Genomic DNA, 19,711 nt, shown 5'->3' on the forward strand with positions numbered 1-19,711 from the left:
AAAAGGGATGAAGTTCTGATGCATGTTACAACATGGATGAACCCGGAAAGCATAATGCTAAGTGAAAGAAGCCAGACACAAAAGGCCACATATTGTATGATTCTATTTATTTGAAATGTCCTGAATAGGCAAATCCATGGAGCCAGAAAGGACATTACTGTTTGCCAGGGAATGGATGAAGGGGGAATTGAAAGTTATGGGGTTTCTTTTTGGGGTGATAGAAATTCTTTGGAATTAGATAGTGGTGATAGTTACACAACATTGTGAATATAATAAAAACCACTGAATTGTGCACTTCAAAATGGTTAACATAGTGAATTTCATTTTACGTGGATTTTATCTTTAAATATTAATAAAAAATGGGGGGCGGAGTCAAGATGGCGGCGTAGGCAGACTCTGAACTCACCTCCTCCCGTGGACACAGCCAATTTACAACTACTCCTGGAAAAATTACCCCGAGACAGAACTGAAAACTGGATAAGAGGAACTCCTACAACAACAGACAATCCTAACTGGGGTAGAAGAGGCAGAGACTCCCTTCCGGAGAGGAAAAACGCCACCTTCACAAGCCGCCAGCTTCACGGCCGCCGGGAGCAGCTCACAGGTACGCAGCCTCCCTGGAGGCGCGGGGCCCTGAGCCGGGGAGCGCCCCCGCTGTGGGCATTTTGTGGACCCAGCACAATTGAGACCAGCAGCATAATATCTGACTTTGCCTGCTACTAAAGCATTGGGTAGCACCCCCAGAAAACCCGGTTCACAAAGAAACTAAAACTGGCTCTTAAAGGGCCCACGCACAAACTCACCCGTTCCAGAAAGCATCCTAAAATCACCAGAAAGAAAGGTGCACAGTGCTTCGGTGACAAGAGATTCACCTAATAGGCCCTGAGTGCATCTCGGTGAGGGGTGAGACCTCTCCAGGGACTGGGACATTGGCGGCGGCCATTGTTGTGGCCTGGTGTGAGCGTGCTGACACAGACGCCATTGGAGTTCTCCCTGAGGCCTGCTAGCCCAGGGTCTGCTCCACCCGCTAGAGCGCCGATCTAATCCAGCTCAGCCAGGGCAGGCAGCCCACCCTAGAGACTAGCCCCACCCAACAACAAACCCTCAGGCAACGAGTGGGCCTGCATAGATTGGTGACTGGATTCTCTGCAGCCTGGCAACTGAGCTGACTTGAGCGGGGCAGGGTGTGCACAAGGAGCGGGTGGAGAGTGTCGGGCGGTGGCAGAGTGTGTGGGGCTCCCGCCCTGGAGAGACTGGGTCCACTTGGGGAGGTCGGGGCGCTCACACGGGGCAGGACTGTGTTGACTGTGTGTGTGGACCTGTGGGCGGCAGGGCTTCTCAGCCGCAGAAGACTTGTGCTTCTCAAAGACCCACATAGGAGGTTTGCTCCACCTTCCAAAACCTGAAACAATTGGGTGCTCCTGTGCCTGAGGCCAGCCCCACCCAGCTGCAATCCTCAGAGAGCTGACAAGAGACCTAATAGGCTAGAGGCTTACAGCAATTGTAAGGCCCTGAGCCTAACAACCTGCCACGGTGGGGGCCTACTCACTTAAAAGAAATACTGCAACACAAATGTGGTATTAGAACTTACAGCCAACTGTGCTGGGGCTCCCCACAGCTGATAAAGAGACTGAAGGGCCCACAACAACTACAAGCAGCTGAGCATTACAACAGCTGGCCAGGAGCATAACTCAGCCTCCTGGGCGCCTACAGGGAGAGCAAACAGGCCACAGCAGAAGGATACACGTAGCCCACATAGGGGTCACCCTGGAATATTGAGAACTGAGGGAAGCACACTGGAAGCCTCCTAAGCCATCACTTACATAAGGTCACCTATCCAAGAGCAGGAGGCGTAGCCGACCTACCTAATACATAGACACAAGCACAAGGAAAGAGGGAAAATGAAGGGGGAAAAGAATACATTCCAAGTAAGGGAACAGGACAAAACCCCAGAAAAGGAACTTAGTGAAACAGAAATGAGCAACCTACCCGACAGAGAGTTCAAACTAAGAGTGTTAAGGATGCTCACTGATCTGGGGAGAAGAATAGATGGACTCAGTGAGAATGTCAACAAAGAAATGGAAGATATAAAAAGAACCAATCAGAAATGAAGAATACAATACTGGAAATGAAAAACTCATTAGAGGGACTCAAAAGCAGAGTAGAGGATACAGAAGAACGGATCTGTGAGCTGGAAGAAAGACTAGAAGAAATTACCCAAGGTGAACAGGTAAAAGAGAAAAGAATTAAAAAGAGTGAGGACAGTCTAAGGGACCTCTGGGACAACATCAAGCGCACTAACATCCGTGTTATAGGTGTCCCGGAAGGAGAAGAGCGAGACAAGGGGGCAGAGAATCTATTTCAAGAAATAATAGATGAAAACTTCCCTAACCTAAGGAAGGAAACAGACATCCAGGTACAGGAGGCACAGAGAGCCCCAAACAAGATAAACCCAAAGAGGCCCACACCAAGACACATCATAATCAAAATGTCCAGAATTAAAGATAAAGAGAGAATCCTAAAAGCCGCAAGAGAATGTCAAGTTACATACAAAGGAAACCCCATAAGGCTATCAGCTGACTTCTCAGCAGAAACCTTACAGGCTAGAAGAGAATGGCATGATATATTTAAAGTGCTAAAAGGAAAAAACTTACAGCCAAGAATACTCTACCCAGCAAGGTTATCGTTCAAAATGGAAGGAGAGATCAAAATTTTCCCAGATAAGCAAAAATTAAAGGAGTTTGTCACCAAGAAACCAGTGTTACAAGAAATGTTAAAGGGACTGATTTAAGGGGAAAAGAGAAGACCACAAATAGGAAAAATTATCTATTTCCACGATTAGAACGTAATGGATACAAATGCACAAAAAAGAGGTTGGATATGATATCAAAAACATAAAAGGAGGGAGGAGGGTAGTTAAAGAGTACAGCTTTCAGACAGAGGTCAAACTAAAGTGACCATCAATTCTGTATAGAAGAAGTAAGGAACAGAGAAGGACTACTAAAACACTGAGGAAAAAAAAAAAAGTTAAAAAATGGCAGTAAGTACATACTTATCAATAGCTACTTTAAATGTCAATGGACTAAATGCTCCAATTAAAAGGCATAGGGTGGCTGACTGGATAAAAAAACAAGACCCATATATATGCTGCATACAAGAGACACACTTCAGACCTAAAGACACTCACAAACTGAAAGTGAAGGGATGGAAAAAGATACTCCACGCAAATGGCAATGAAAAGAAAGCTGGGGTAGCAGTACTCATATCAGACAAAATAGACTTTAAAACAAAAACTGTAAAACGAGACAAAGAAGGGCATTACATAATGATCAAGGGAACAATCCAACAAGAGGATATAACACTTGTAAATATCTACGCACCCAATGTAGGTGCACCTAAATATATAAAGCAATTATTAACAGACATAAAAAGAGAAATAGACAGTAACACAATAATAGTAGGGGACTTTAACACTCCACTTACACCAACGGATAGATCATCCAAACAGAAGATCAATAAGGAAACATTGGCCTTAAACGACACACTAGAACAGATGGACCTAGTAGATATATACAGAGCATTCCATCCAAAAACCGAAGAATACACGTTCTTTTCAAATGCACATGGAACGTTCTCCAGGATTGATCACATATTAGGCCACAAAACAAGTCTCCATAAATTTAGGAAGATTGAAATAATACCAAGCATCTTTTCTGACCACAAAGGTATGAAACTAGAAATCAACTATAGGAAGAAAATCAGAAAAGCCACAAATACATGGAGATTAAACAAAATGCTACGGAACAACGACTGGGTTAATGAAGAAATCAAAGAAGAAATCAAAAAATACCTGGAGACAAATGAAAATGAAAATACGACATGCCAGAATTTATGGGATACAGCAAAAGCGGTTCTAAGAGGGAAGTTTATAGCAATACAGGCCTATCTCAACAAACAAGAAAAATCTCAAATAAACAATCTAACAATGCACCTAAAGGAACTGGAAAAAGAAGAACAAACCAAGCCCAAAATCAGTAGAAGAAGGGAAATAATAAAAATCAGAGCAGAAATAAATGAAAGACAGACCAAAAAAATAGAAAAAATTAATAAAACCAAGAGCTGGTTCTTTGAAAAGATCAACAAAATAGACAAACCTTTAGCTAGACTCACCAAGAAAAAAAGAGAGAAGGCACAAATAAGTAAAATCAGAAATGAAAGAGGAGTGGTTACAACAGACACCTCAGAAATACAAAAGATTATAAGAGAATACTATGAAAAACTATATGCCAACAAATTCGACAATCTGGAAGAAATGGATAAATTCTTAGAATCATACAACCTTCCAAAACTGGATCAAGAAGAAGTAGAGAATTTGAATAGACCAATCACCAGTAAGGAGATCGAAACAGTAATCAAAAACCTCCCCAAAAATAAAAGTCCAGGACCAGACGGCTTCCCTGGTGAATTCTACCAAACATTCAAAGAAGACTTAATACCTATCCTTCTCAAACTCTTCCAAAAATTGAGGAGGGGAAGCTCCTAACTCATTCTCTGAAGCTGACATTACCCTGATACCAAAACCAGACAAGGACAACACAAAAAAGAAAATTACAGGCCAATATCACTGATGAACATCGATGCGAAAATCCTCAACAAAATACTAGCAAATCGCATACAACAATACGTTAAAAGATTATACACCATGATCAAGTGGGATTTATTCCAGGTATGCAGGGATGGTTTAACATTCGCAAATCAATCAACGTAATACACCACATTAATAAAATGAAGAACAAAAATCACATGATCATCTCAATAGATGCAGAGAAAGCATTTGACAAGATCCAGCATCCATTTATGATAAAAACTCTGAATAAAATGGGTATAGAAGGAAAGTACCTCAACATAATAAAGACCATATATGAGAAACCCACAGCTAATATCATCCTCAATGGTGAAAAACTGAAAGCTATCCCTCTAAGAACAGGAACCAGACAAGGATGCCCACTGTCACCACTCCTATTTAACATAGTATTGGAAGTCCTAGCCAGAGCAATCAGGCAAGAGAAAGAAATAAAAGGGATCCAAATTGGAAAGGAAGAAGTGAAACTGTCACTATTTGCAGATGACATGATTTTATATATAGAAAACCCTAAAGAATCCACCAGAAAACTTTTAGAAGTAATAAACGAATATGGGAAAGTTGCAGGATACAAAATCAACATACAAAAATCAGTTGCATTTCTGTACACTAACAACGAAGTAGCAGAAAGAGAAATTAAGAATACCATCCCATTTACAATTGCAACAAAAAGAATAAAATACCTAGGAATAAACTTAACCAAAGAGGTGAAAGATCTGTACACCGAAAACTATAAAACATTTCTGAAAGAAATTGAAGAAGACACAAAGAAATGGAAAGATATTCCATGCTCTTGGATTGGAAGAATTAACATAGTTAAGATGTCCATACTTCCTAAAGCCATCTATAGATTCAATGCAATCCCTATCAAAGTTCCAACAACATTTTTCACAGAAATAGAACAAAGAATCCTAAAATTTATATGGGACAACAAAAGACCCCGAATAGCTAAAGGAATCCTGAGAAAAAAGAACAAAGCTGGAGGTATCACACTCCCTGAATTCAAAATATACTACAAAGCTATAGTAACCAAAACAGCATGGTACTGGCACAAAAACAGACACACAGATCAATGGAATAGAATCGAAAGCCCAGAAATAAACCCATACATCTATGGACAGCTAATCTTTGACAAAGGAGCCAAGAACATACAATGGGGAAAAGAAAGTCTCTTCAACAAATGGTGTTGGGAAAACTGGATAGCCATATGCAAAAAAATGAAAGTAGACCCTTACCTTACACCATACACAAAAATTAACTCCAAATGGATTAAAGACTTGAATGTAAGACCTGAAACTGTGAAAGTTCTAGAAGAAAACATAGGCAGTACGCTCTTCGACATCGGTCTTAGCAACATCTTTTCAAACACCACATCTGACCAGGCAAGAGAAACAATAGAAAAAATAAACAAATGGGACTACATCAAACTAAAAAGCTTCTGCACAGCAAAGGAAACCATCAACAAAACGAAAAGACAACCTAACAATTGGGAGAAGATATTTGCAAACCATACATCTGATAAGGGCTTAATCTCCAAAATATATAAAGAACTCATGCATCTCAACAACAAAAAAACTACCAACCCAATTAAAAAATGGGCAAAAGACCAGAACAGACATTTCTCCAAAGAAGATATACAGATGGCCAACAGACACATGAAAAGATGTTCAAAATCACTAACTATCAGGGAAATGCAAATCAAAACTACAATGAGATATCACCTCACGCCCGTCAGAATGGCTATAATTAACAAGACAGGAAACAACATGTGTTGGAGAGGTTGTGGAGAGAAGGGAACTCTCATACACTGCTGGTGGGAGTGCAAACTGGTGCAGCCACTATGGAAAACAGTATGGAGATTCCTCAAAAATCAACGATAGAACTACCATATGATCCAGCTATTCCACTGTTGGGTATTTATCCAAAGAACTTGAAAACACCAATTTGCAAAGGTACATGCACCCCTGTGTTCATTGCAGCCTTATTCACGATAGCTAAGACTTGGAAGCAACCTAAGTGCCCATCAAGGGACGAATGGATAAAAAGCTGTGGTATATATACACAATGGAATACTACTCAGCCATAAGAAACGATGAAATCCAGCCATTTGTGACAACATGGATGGACATTGAGGGCATGATGCAAAGTGAAATAAGTCAGAGGGAGAAGGTCAAATACCGTATGATTTCCTTCATTAAGTAGTAGATAATAACAACAATAAACAAACACATAGGGACAGAGATTGGATTGGTGGTTACCAGAGGGAAGGGGGAGGGAGGAGGGTGAAAGGGATAATTGGGTACATGTGTGTGGTGATGGGTTGTGATTAGTATTTTGGTGGTGAACATGATGTAATCTATGCAGAAATAGAAGTACAATGATGTACACCTGAAATTTTTACAATGTTATAAACCAATGTTACTGCAATAAACAAAAAATAAAAAAAATAAAAAATAAAAAAAAAAAAGGAAAAAAAAAATAAAAAAAATAAAGTATACAAAAAAAAAATATTAATAATAAACCCATTACATATATTTTTATGGAAACAACTATATTTTTCAAGACAAAAAAGTAGGGAGAAGAATGGCATTGTTTTATATCTTGGCAAGTCTCTAATGTCTGGTCTAACAGAAGATAGCTGAATTCTTATATCTGCTTTTGCATTCAGTCTGTTGCAACATGTTGTTTGGTTGAAGACTATAAAGACTCTCTGGCCTTAAACAGAAATGTAGTTGGAAAAGAGGGACTTCACCTATTAGAATGTTTAAAATTTGAACATTTAAAATTTAAAAGACTGACCATACCAGATGTTGGTGAGAATGTGGAGCTTCATAGCTCTCATACTTTTGCTGAAGAGACTGTAAACTGGTCCAACCACTTTGGAAAACAATTTGGTAGTTTCCTAAAAGTTAAACCATATGACCCAGTGATTTTACTCCAATATATTTACCAAAGAGAAAATAAAGCACATGTACATACAAAGTCTTTTACAGGAATGTTCATAGCAGCTTTATTTGTAATAGCCAAAAACTGGAAACAACCCAAGTGTCCACCTACAAGTGAATGGATATACAAATTGTGATACATCAGTACAATGCAATTCTACTCAGCAATAAAAAGGAATGAACTATGATACACGCAACAACATTATGAATCTCAAAATAATTATGCTGAGGGATAGAAGCCAGAACAAAAAAGAATACATACATTCCATTTTTTAAAAATTTATGGCTGGCCCCGTGGCTTAGCGGTTAAGTGCGCACGCTCTGCTGCTGGCGGCCTGGGTTCGGAACCCAGGTGCGCACCGACACACCGCTTCTCCCGCCATGCTGAGGCCATGTCCTACATACAGCAACTAGAAGGATCTGCAGCTATGACATACAACTATCTACTGGGGCTTCGGGGGAAAAAAATAAATAAATAGAATTATTTAAAAAAAAATTTTAGAAAATGCAAACTAGTCTATAGAAAGTAGATCGATGGTTGCTTAGGGATTGGAATGTGTGGGGAGACTGAGAGGCAGGGATTACCAAAGGACATGAGGAAACTTTTGGGGGTGATGGATATGTTCATCATCTTGGTTGTGACAATAATCTGGTGAATAATAGGTCAAAAGTTATCAAATTGTACACTTTAATATGTACCTTTATTATATGTCAATTTTACCTTAATAAGGCTGTTAAAAAATAAAAAAGTAAACAAATGATATTTTAAAATCAACCAAAAATACACACAGATCTTGTTTACATCCTGTTTTGAGTCATTTGTAAAAAGATGCTTGAGACAATGGGGAACATTTGAATACTGACTGGATATTAGATTAAAGAGTTATTACTATTTTTTGGTGTGGTAATGGGGCTATTATGTTAAAAAGTGTCTTATCTCTTACAGATACATGCTGAAGTATTTATGGATGAAAATATATGATGTCTGGGATTTTCTGAATTAAGGGAAATGATGGGTATGTATAAAACAAGATTGGCCAAATATTAGTAATATTGAATTTAAATGATGGTTACATGGAGGTGTGAAAATTAATAATCAGAAACCTCACTTAAGGGGCCAGCCCGGTGGCATAGTGGTTGAGTTAGCATGCTCCACTTAGGCTGCCAGGGGTTCGCGGGTTCAGATCCCGGGTACAGACCTACACACCGCTCATCAAGCCATGCTGTGGTGGCATCCCACATACAAAAAATAGAAGAAGATTGGCACAGATGTTAGCTCAGCGACAATCTTCCTCAAGCAAAAAGAAGATTGGCAACAGATGTTAGCTCAGGGTCAATCTTCCCGACCAAAAAAAAAAAAAAAAAAAACCTCCTCATTTAAATTGGAATCGGGGGGCCAGCCCAGTGGTGTAGTGGTTAAGTTTGCGTGCTCTGCTTTGGCGGCCTGGGGTTCACAGGTTCAGATCCCGGGCACAGACTGACACATCGCTCATCAAGCCATGCTGTGGCAGCATCCCATATAAAGTAGAGGAAGTGGGCACAGATGTTAGCCCAGGGCCAATCTTCCTCAGCAAGAAAAAGAGGAGGATTGGCAACAGATGTTAGCTCAGGGCTAATATTCCTCACACACACACACACACAAATGGAATCAGGAGGCCAGAAGGGGGAGCTCTTGTGCCCTACAACATTGCAGAGCCTAAAAGGAAGAAAGACTTCCTCTTCTTACCTGGCAAGAAGCTTAGCCAATGAGAGGCTGTCAAAACTCAGCCAATGAAAAACCACTACTCTTCTAATTCCCAGTCTCCCCCAAGGGACTCTTTCATTATAATAGGCCTCCCAAGTTCTTCTTCCCCTCTACAAGAGAATTTCTCCTCTTTCTGTTCCTGGGCACTTGCACTTGGCTTGCCATGTTGTAGACCTCAATTGCAATGCTTTGCTGATTCCAAATAAGCCCAGTTTTGCTGGAGAAATACTGGCTGTCTATTTGTTTAAGGTCAACAGGGGTTTGTTATATTATCCTTTCTACTTATGTGTATGTTGTTGTTCATTTATTTTTAAAAGAAAGTTTAGGGCCAGCCCCATGGCTTAGCAGTTGAGTGCATGCACTCTGCTACTGGCGGCCCGGGTTCAGATCCCGGGCTCGCACTGACACACCACTACTCTGGCCATGCTGAGGCCGTGTCCCACATACAGCAACTAGAAGGATGTGCAACTATGACATACAACTATCTACTGGGGCTTTGGGGAAAAAAAAAAAGGAGGAGGATTGACAATAGATGTTAGCTCAGACCCAGTCTTCCTCAGTAAAAAGAGGAGGATTAGCATGGATGTTAGCTCAGGGCTGATCTTCCTAAAAAAAAAAAAAGGTTTATTTTAGTCATGCTTCAAAACAGTGGAGTGGACTAAATGGCTTCTAATCTTCCCATCTGAGAAAACATATCTTTTCTACTAAGTGATGATCTCTGTTGTAAACTATATGCTTTTCACTAAAAGCAAAAAATCAAAGTCTGAAGGACACATGGGGTTTTTTGACCAATTATTCATAAATCTCTATGCTGATATACTGTAGGAAGCATTGCTTAAAAAATAAAAAAAGGGCCAGTGACATAGGATAAAAGTGCTATTTTAAAACTTCTTTATTCTTGGGGCCAGCCCGGTGGAGCAAGCGGTTAAGTGCATGTGCTCCACTGCGGCGGCCCGGGGTTCGCCAGTTTGGATCCCGGGCACGCACCGACGCACCGCTTGGCAAGCCGTGCTGTGGTGGCATCCCATATAAAGTGGAGGAAGATGGGCACGGCTGTTAGCCCAGGACCAGTCTCCCTCAGCAAAAAAGAGGAGGATTGGCAGATGTTAGCTCAGGGCCAATCTTCCTCACAAAAAAAAAAACTTCTTTATTCTTAACTCACCACAGATTTCTCAGAAATAACCTATAACTGGAGAAAGAACATGTTTTTTGTGATTACTTTGAAACTCAAACAAAGCAGATTACGTTTTTATTCTGACTGGAGGAGAGAAAAGGTGATCTGATCTTTTCTGACTAGATACAAGTTTTCTAAATAAAAACCTGAGCCAACTGGAAACTATTGTTACCAAACACAAACAGAGGTTCGATTACCCACCACACCAACAGGCCAATAACTGGAATGCCAAGCTTGTGGCAAGGAAAGAGGTTTATTGTCGAAAGTCAGCCAGATGAGGAGATGAGAGTTAGAATTCAGATCCACCTCCTCAAAGGGAAAAAGGTAGGGGTTTGTGTTTGGTGTTTTAGGTAGGCGAGGGGGAGCATGTGTTGGGTTTTAGGTAGGGGAGGGGAAGCATGTGGCTGTGCTGGTTGGTGTCTTCCTACCTGCCTGTGTTTTGCCTTGAAGACTGAATTTCTTTTCCCTTGACTGTCTGAACTTTTCTGGTTAGTTTTCGTCTTCAGCCTGAGTTTGGTCTTGTGAGGACAAATCTTGATGTCTGGACCTTGACATCCTGGGAAAGACAGCTCACTCATATATAAGGGGGGACAGAAAGACCTGGTTAGTTTTAAACAACAGTTGATTATGCTGAGTATGCACAGCTGCAGTTAGCAAAGCTTATCTCAAACCTTTTTTTCTCTTCTAGCCCACGGAAGATTTTTGTGTGTGTGAGGAAGATTAGTCCTGAGCTAACATCTGTTGCCAATCCTCCTCTTTTTGCTGAATAAGATTGGCCCTGGGCTAACATCTGTGCCCATCTTCCTCTACTTTATACGTAGGATGCCTGCCACAGCATGGCTTGATGAGCAATGCGTATGTCTCCACCCGGGATCCAAACCTGTGAACCCCAGGTCGCCAAAGTGGAGCACATAAACTTAACCACTAGGCCACAGGGTTGGCCCCCACAGAAGATTTTTAACTTCTTTGTTCTCGATTTCACTATCTCTAGGGGGCAAACACATGAAAAGTAATTATGTCAAAGTATTATTTTCAAAAAGTTAAAAATGTGACTCATACAAATAGAGAATAAACACATGGAAAAGAGTGAGGGAACAAACAGAGTGATAAGGCTGGTTCAAAGAGTATTTGGAGAACTGGGTATTGATAGGATTTTCAGAAAGAAAATTTTAAGCAAGATAGTTCACCTTTCACCTGGATACATCTGCAGAGAATTATGCTGTGTGAAAAAAAAGTCTATCCCAAAAGGTTACTATATGATTCTTTTATATAATATTCTTGAAATGACATATTTACAGAAATGGAGAACAGATTAATGGTTGCCAAGAATTAAGAAGGAGGAAGGGGCTTGAGAAAAGTGATGTGGCTATAAAATGGCTGCGTTAGGGATCCTTGTGTTGATGGAAATGCTCTGTATCTTGACTCTATCAATGTCAATATCTTGGCGGTGATATTGTTCTATAGTTCTGCAAGATGTTACCACTAGAAAAACGGGATAAAGGCTACACAGCATCTCTCTCTATTATTTCTTACAACTGAATGTGAATCTACAATCATCTCAAAATTAAAAATTTAGTGAAAAAAAGATTGTTCTGTTAGATACAAAACAGGTTAATATCATGTGACAATAAAACCATAACTTTGGTGTTATATTTTTTATATCGGCTCAACACAAGGTTAACATAAGGGAAGCTATACTGTAGAAAACAAACCATACTGTAACTTTGAATGACCTCTGATTGACTAACCCCGCTGGATATGCACCCTCCAGGAGATCCACCTGCTCTGTAGATTTTATGGCCCCTGTTTGTGTATGTACCTCCCAGCTGCAATAAGACAATGACTTTGTTCTTTTGAGTTCCCTTGGAATGGAATGACCCCTAGACAGAGATTCTATGCTGATATCCAGGACAACTGAAAGATCTGGTGTGGTGACTCCCTGTCTGTAACATCAGAGGGTCAACATTCCCAACCCCCTACCCTATAACCCAGTGGCCTATATAACTGCTTCAAGACTCTGTGCCCCCCTTAAGATGGTTCTTTAGGATGCCAGTTCCTCCATCTTCTGATTTGCTAGCTTATTGTTTAATAAATGTCCTTTCTCTGTCACTGTCTTGCCTCTTGATGATTAGCTTTTGTCTTGGGGCAAGCAGATCGTGCCCTTTGCACAGTAAAAGAAACTGGTGGGTCAGTGGACTCACATCTGGAGTAGGGTAAGTCACCTTGAGGGTGCACACTGAAAACTTCCTTCTGCTCCATATGGGGTCCCCCTCTTTGAGGGAGAAGACCATCTGGTTGATAGGGCTCCCTGCCTGAGTGGGAAGAGGTATAGAATTTCACCCAGAATCTGGGAACCAGTTCACTGGTGTCTGGTTTTTCTGTGTCTGTGTCTGTAAACAGCTCCAGGATGAGACATCTTTTGGGTGGATGACCTTGTTAAAATGCACCTGTGTCTAAAATTGTCTAATATCTCATCAGAGTCATAGGTTAGAGGCCCTACTGGTGAGATTGTTGTGCTGGGTTAAAGTCCGTGGGCTAGGATTGTGGGTTTAAGGGAGACAATATGAAAGGGCTACAGCCTCTGGGAAACTCAAAAGGATTGGGTTAGAGTCCTGAGCTCTGGGTTAGAGTCCCAGCATGTGGGATTTTGGTGTCTTTTCATGTTTGTCTATGTCTAACTGTTTTATTTGTTAAAACTGGCTGTTTGGGGACTGAGTTTCTCAGTGATTGTAACAAACTCTGTCTAGAAATTACCTTGTTTGTTGTGGCCACCTTGGCAAAGGCCCCCTAAAATGGAGATAACTGTAAACAGCTGGCAAGACACCTGTGATAATTTAAAACTACAGTGGCCACTTTGGGGCTCCTTTTTAAGAGGCAGATAATAGAGAAATTTCTTTAAAGGGTCGAGCTCACCACCTTCCGGCACCTAAAGATTCCAAAAGCTGTAAATGTTTACAGTGAGCTGCAGAATTTTATCAAGCTTGTTTTGCGTCCTGAGGGCTTGGCTTGACAATCATCAGGTTGGGGGGGTGGGTCCCAAAACTACAGTGGGACAAAAATGCAATTGCACTCCATTTTGTGGTCAGGGATGGTCAGACAGAAATGCAGGTTGTGCTACTGTTTGTGGCTAAGGGTCCTAAACTGCTGTCAGCCTCAGGGGATTACATTGGCCATTAGAAGGAAGCCTTGACAGGGCCTTCTTTGTGAGGGTCTTGGTTTCGGGGATGCCCAAAGTTTTCATGATCTGGTTCTAGCTGCAGCATAAATATACTTTTGACCAGCCGTGTCAAAATTTTGAAACAATGGGAAACACTCATTCAGTCCCCACCTGTAGCCACTTAGCCTGCATTTTCCCTAATTGGGCTACTTTTAGCTAGGAGTATGTAGTACGAGCTACTGAGTACTCATTGGTTTATTGATCTTCTCCTCCCAGAGATAGTTACCATTCTTCCTTGTCTCTGTCTTTGTGTCATTTGTCATAAAAAGGAAAAAACGATAGGACAAGACGCAGGCATCTCTATACGCCTGTTGTCTGGGTGGGCCCATGGTAAACTTTGCTGTGGGGCCCACCTATGGAGTGTGTGCATAAGGTGGAAGTTGTTGCTAAGGGACATCTTGGAAGCCAAAAGAGGCCAAAAAGTTGGTGGGCACAGGTTAATCAGTTAAGAGCCCTTAGGGCACTTACCTCAAGAAGACTCCCATGATAGGATAAATTGGTCATGGAACAAGATAGATGATGAATGGTCCCCAGCCAACCTCAAGAAAATGTCTGTGCAATGACGAGGTATGCTGTAAAGCACACACAATCTGCAACCCCATGGCACCTCCTCCCTAGGTATTAGTCTGGCTCCAAGAGACCCAAAGCGTAGCTAAAGCTGTTAATGTGCATATAAGATGAGGGTTTTTTTCTTTTGTCTTGTTCTATGTCTTGAGAGTTTGGCTTTGTGACCTCTTTGGTCATGAGGGGTCCCAGTCTATCGGGGGACTTGGTCGTCTAAACCGTCATTGCTTGTTAGTACACTACCACCTGTGCAGCAGAAGCCTTTGCTTTCTTGGACTATTTTTGGGAGTGAACTTTCTGGAACTTGTGAGGGTTGCTTCTTTTGCATTCTCTTTTGGGGATGCCTCTTGCATCCATAGTTAAGCCACAAATGCTTATTGGGTTGACTCTCTATTAAGATCCTACTGGTCAAAGGTCAGAGGATGGATCCTTAAATTTTAAAAACTTATAAATTGAAAAAATGTAGCTGAAAAGGTGGGTCAACCTCTTTCCTGTTCTTTGGGGAACTGGAAACAACCATCTTTGTCTTGCAGATCCCTGCAGGGCCAGAGGTATGGCTCTAGAAGGAGGCTCAAAGTTCACTTGCCCTTTTCCAATCCCAAAGCTCCCCTGTTCCTCTCAAAATGCTCATAGATATTGGGATGTTAGAAACTGACAAGGCAAATATGCCCCAGAAACCCCATCTTAGAGAAAACTTAAGTGATTTCTCTGTGCGTTTGTGATGTAGTTGGACAGGTAGATCAACCTATAATGTCATTTGAGTTACAACCCAATTTCTGAGGAATTAGAGCAACTGTCCTTAAAAAAAAATCCTTGCAAGACTGGAAATACAGCTCTAGAGGCAGCTCAGGTTCCACCCATTTCCCTTATCTCAAAGAGCTTGCAAACCCTTCAGGGAATATCTAGCCCATAACTAATTCCTAGGACTGAAGAAAAAAAAAGGAAAAAAACAAGAAAAACAGCCATAAGAGCACCTTCACAAAAAATCTAGTATCTTGAGTGCCTTCTCCACAATGTTAGTAGAAAGGCTTAAAACAAAATTTGGATTCATAACTAGGGAGCTTTGTATTACTGTACCTGATTCATGGCAGTAATTTTAAAACAATAGTTGTGGAGTCTCTGTGAATGTGTGTCTATATGTGTTATATATGTGTCATATTTTACCTTTGGATGGTATAATTTCTAAAGAGCTCTATTCAGTTGGCTTCAAGTAAGCCCTTATATAAATTATTTCTAAATGTAATAGAAACTAACCCAAGTGTCTTTCAAGTTAACATGATATAACTGAAAGCTTATTTAAGATTGTTGGTTTGATTAAAATGGACATGTCCACAGAGTTATCAGCACTGGATATGATGCAGACATGCAGCCTTTATTGGTCAAATAAGCTGATTTTATCTCTATTACAAAACTGGTGAGCAAAAATAATAACTTAAAATGATAGCTAATTTTATCTAATGTCTCATGAAGCTTTATAAGCAATCTAAATAATTACTGGGAATGAGTAAACTAAATAGATGTGAAAAAAATAAAAGTGTTGGGTGAACTTTTTATGTGTTATGGCATGTATATTTAAGATAACTTTGAAAATCTTTCTGCTACCTTGAAACTTTGAAGTTTTGCTAGGTGAAATTAAATGATAAAAATTTATTGAATATCTGGGTCATTTTCAAATAAGATTACATACTGAAATATTATTGCTAAATATATCTAAGTTTATCTACTTTTGGTTTCTTATTACAGAGAAACTAAAAAATGTTTGGGTCTATTAGTAAACATCTTGTGTTTTATTAAAAGATTGTATTATGAAGTAACATGATTTCTAGAAATTATAAAAAGTGTTTAGAATGCTAATATAAAAGATAGTTCATAATTACTTACTTTTTAGTTTTCACTAAGATTTGTAAGGGTTAAAAATTCTACTAAAAATTAATATGGAAAACATCTTTGTATTCAAGGAAAGTAAGATGTATGTTTTCAGTAAAGAAGGTATAAAGAATAGAAATATTTGGGCCAGCCCAGTGGCATAACAATTAAATTGACATGCTCCACTACAGCAGCCCAGGGTTCACAGGTTCGGATCCCGGGCACAGACCTACGCACTGCTTATCAAGCCATGCTATGGCAGCATCCCATATAAAGTAGAGGAAGATGGGCATGGATGTTAGCCCAGGGCCAATCTTCCTCAGCAAAAAAGAGGATTGGCAACAGATGTTAGCTCAGGGCTAATCTTGCTCAAAAAAAAAAAAAAAAGAATGGAAATATTTTTGTTTGTTTTGTTAAGAAAGATAAATTTGTCCCAAAGTACTAGAAGGGAAAAAGGAAGGCATGGGACAAATTCTGAATGTAAAAAGAAAGTTATAGAAAGTTTCTGGAAGATGAACCCCGCAAAAGAGTTTTATGCATGGTCAAGTTGGCTAAGATTGAAGTAAATCTAATTAAGTAAATGAGTTTTAATGTCAAAAGTAAGCTGTTGCAAAATTACAATTTGGCTTTCTCTCTTAAAAAGATAATTTTCTTGAACTTTTAGTCTGCTCTCAATAAAGAGATTATAAATGGTTTCTCTTTACCTTTGAGTAAGTCCACCTAAAAGATAGAAAATCTATGTTTTGTTAAAATAATTTCCTATGTTCAAAAAGACTGAGGTCTCTCTATTAAGGTTTTTTTTTTACTGTTTTGGTTGTCACTTTGATTGAATAGATAACACAGGATTGAATGAACTGATGAAGATGATTATAATTTTTATGACTTCATTTGAGATATTGCTGATCTTTAAATGTTTCATTTTTTCCAGATTTAAGGAAACCTTTTTCTCATTCTCTTAAGCTAACTATTATGATTTATAGCAATTTGCTAAAATTATACTTTTGTAAGCAGAATTGAAACATTTATCTTTTTCCCTACCTGATCCCTCCAAAATTTGGAAACTCTTAATGAGTGAATATTTTTATTTTCATGGCTATGTAGTTATTTGCATGAGTTCAATAAGAATTTGTTCTCCTTATAACAGAACACAATTGGAAATATTGGTTCTATTACCAAAGCTTTGACTGGAATGTCATATTTGAGAGAAACATGCAGACTCAGATGTGACCAAATAGCTTTTGAGGAACGAAGTTTGACTTTATGGAATAAAGCCACCTGGAAATATTGGCCTGGAACCTTGCTTATAGGGTTCCTAGCAACCTTACTGGGTGAGTAAAGAAGGTCACTTCTTGGCAGGTACAAGGAACCTCAGGATATTTGGGGGAACCTCAAGAAAAGAGAAGAATCCACCCAAATCTATAGGTATTGCAGGAGGAGGCTGATGACAAGTCCTTGGCTTGGTCTTCCAGGCTTCGAGAGGCCTTTAAAGTTCAATCTGAAATTCCCTATAAAAAGTTCCTGTAAAGCAGATTTAAAGAGCCTATATGATCTATTGCTAGTCTTGCTATACTTATGTAAATAATTGGGCCACGTTTATTGAAACTAGACTTATTTTGCAAACCAAAGAGTCTTAATTTGGCTATCCTTGGTAAAAATGAGGGTGATTTTAGAGGGGAAAATTATGTTTCAATAGAAACTATAGTACACATTCATGGATCTTAGGTTCTAGTTCTGATAGTTGTCTTTGAGGTTTTGTCTTATATCTGTTAACTGGACTGACTCTTGAATTCTTCTAGTTTCTTGAAATGTTTGGCTACAAGTCTCCAAACTAATGTTTTCCATTTTTTTCCCATCATTTTCATTTAGAATAATTGAGAACTGAAACTTTTTCCTGAAGCCCTGAAAACCAAAGCTGGACAACTTGATATAAACTTAAGAGAGATTCATGTCTGTTGCTGTGTGTAAGCCACTAAGAAAGATACCTGACCACCCAATGACATCAACAGAGACATTTCAAACTGCAAAAGATGCTTTGACTCTGACATCTGGAAGTCTTTTTGACTGGTTGCCCTCTGGACTCAGAAACTGGTTTATGATTTGCTCCCACCATTAATCTTGTTTTTCTTTTTGTTTCTCTAGAAATACTTCTTATTAAATACCTAGTTAATTGCTTACACAATATAGACCTGACTTTGGGAGCCCACCTGCATCACCATCTTACTAAGAAACTGGTTCAATGAAATGGAACAACCTATGCCCCTCATTAGCAGGATATCTCTCAAGATTGAAGAATGAACAAAAGGGGGGAATTGATACTGGCTCAACACAAGGTTGACATAAGGGAAGCCATATTGCAGAAAAGAACCCATACTGTAACTTTGCATGACCTCTGATTAACTAACCCAGCTGGGTATTCACCTTCTAGGAGATCCACCTGCTCTGAAGATTTTATGGCCTCTGTGTGTGTATGTACCTCCCAGCTGCAATAAGACAATAACTTTGATCTTTTAAGTTCCCTAGCAATGGGATGACCCCCCAGACAGAGATTCTATGCTGATATCCAGGACAACTGAAAGATCTGGTGTGGCGACTCCCAGTCTGTAACACCAGAGGGTCAACATTCCTAACCCCCTCCCCTATTATCCAGTCGCCTATATAACTGCTTCCAGATTCTGTATCCCCCTTAAGATGGTTCTTTAGGACACTAGTTCCCCCATCTTCTGATTTTCTAGCTTATTGCTTAATAAATGCCCTTTCTCTGCCACCATCTTGCGTCTTGATGATTTACTTTTGTCTTGCGGTGAGCAGATTATGCCCTTTGTATTTTTTTTTTTTTTTTAAAGATTTTATTTATTTATTTTTTCCCCCAAAGCCCCAGTAGATAGTCGTATGTCATAGCTGCACATCCTTCTAGTTGCTGTATGTGGGACTCAGCCTCAGGATGGACGGAGAAGTGGTGCCTCGGTGCGCGCCCGGGATCCGAACCCGGGCTGCCAGCATCAGAGCGCGCGCACTTAACCACCAAGCCACGGGGCCGGCCCAAGATTATGCCCTTTGTGTGGTAACATTTTTACCAAATTTATTTTACTTTTGCTGGACAAAAATCTACAAGTTAACATGACAATTCATAAAATATAGGCTTTTAATAAATGGTGAATAGTGAGACAAAGAAAGGGACTTCCCCTAGAATGGGGTCAACAAACTGTGGTAAGTGGATCAAATTTAGCTACTGGCCCATTTTTCTGTAGCCTATAAGTTAAGAATGGCTTTTACATTTTTAAAGGATTGTAAAAAACAAAAACAGAAAGAAAAGAAAACCTGAATGTTTACTATCTGGCTTTTTGGTTGTTGTTGAGGAAGATTGGCCTTGAGCTAACACCTGTTGCCAATCTTCATCTTTTTGCTGAGGAAGATTAGCCCTGAGCTAACATCAGTGCCCATCTCCCTCTATTTTGTATATGGGATGCTGCCACAGCATGGCTTGACGTGTGGTGAGTGGGTCCGCACCTGGGATCCGAAACTGCAAACCCTGGGCCGCCAAAATGGAGTATGTGAACTT

The 19,711-nt window shown here is 40.0% G+C and overlaps 1 long non-coding RNA gene across 2 annotated transcripts; it reads left to right on the plus strand.

The window, feature by feature from the left end:
* Nucleotides 1–373: 373 nt before the first annotated feature.
* Nucleotides 374–18,962, plus strand: LOC147918155 (uncharacterized). Of its 2 annotated transcripts, XR_015553048.1 has the most exons (4): nt 374–604; nt 8,534–8,603; nt 17,297–17,480; nt 18,019–18,962. It is a non-coding gene; the product is annotated as an uncharacterized LOC147918155 (long non-coding RNA). The 2 variants fall into 2 exon arrangements; XR_015553049.1 differs by lacking the exon at nt 17,297–17,480.
* The last annotated feature ends 749 nt before the right edge of the window (nt 18,963–19,711 follow it).

The sequence above is a fragment of the Ceratotherium simum genome, chromosome 1 (genome assembly GCF_057802395.1).
Source record: "Ceratotherium simum simum isolate JZ-2026a chromosome 1, ASM5780239v1, whole genome shotgun sequence".
Lineage (NCBI taxonomy): Eukaryota > Metazoa > Chordata > Mammalia > Perissodactyla > Rhinocerotidae > Ceratotherium > Ceratotherium simum.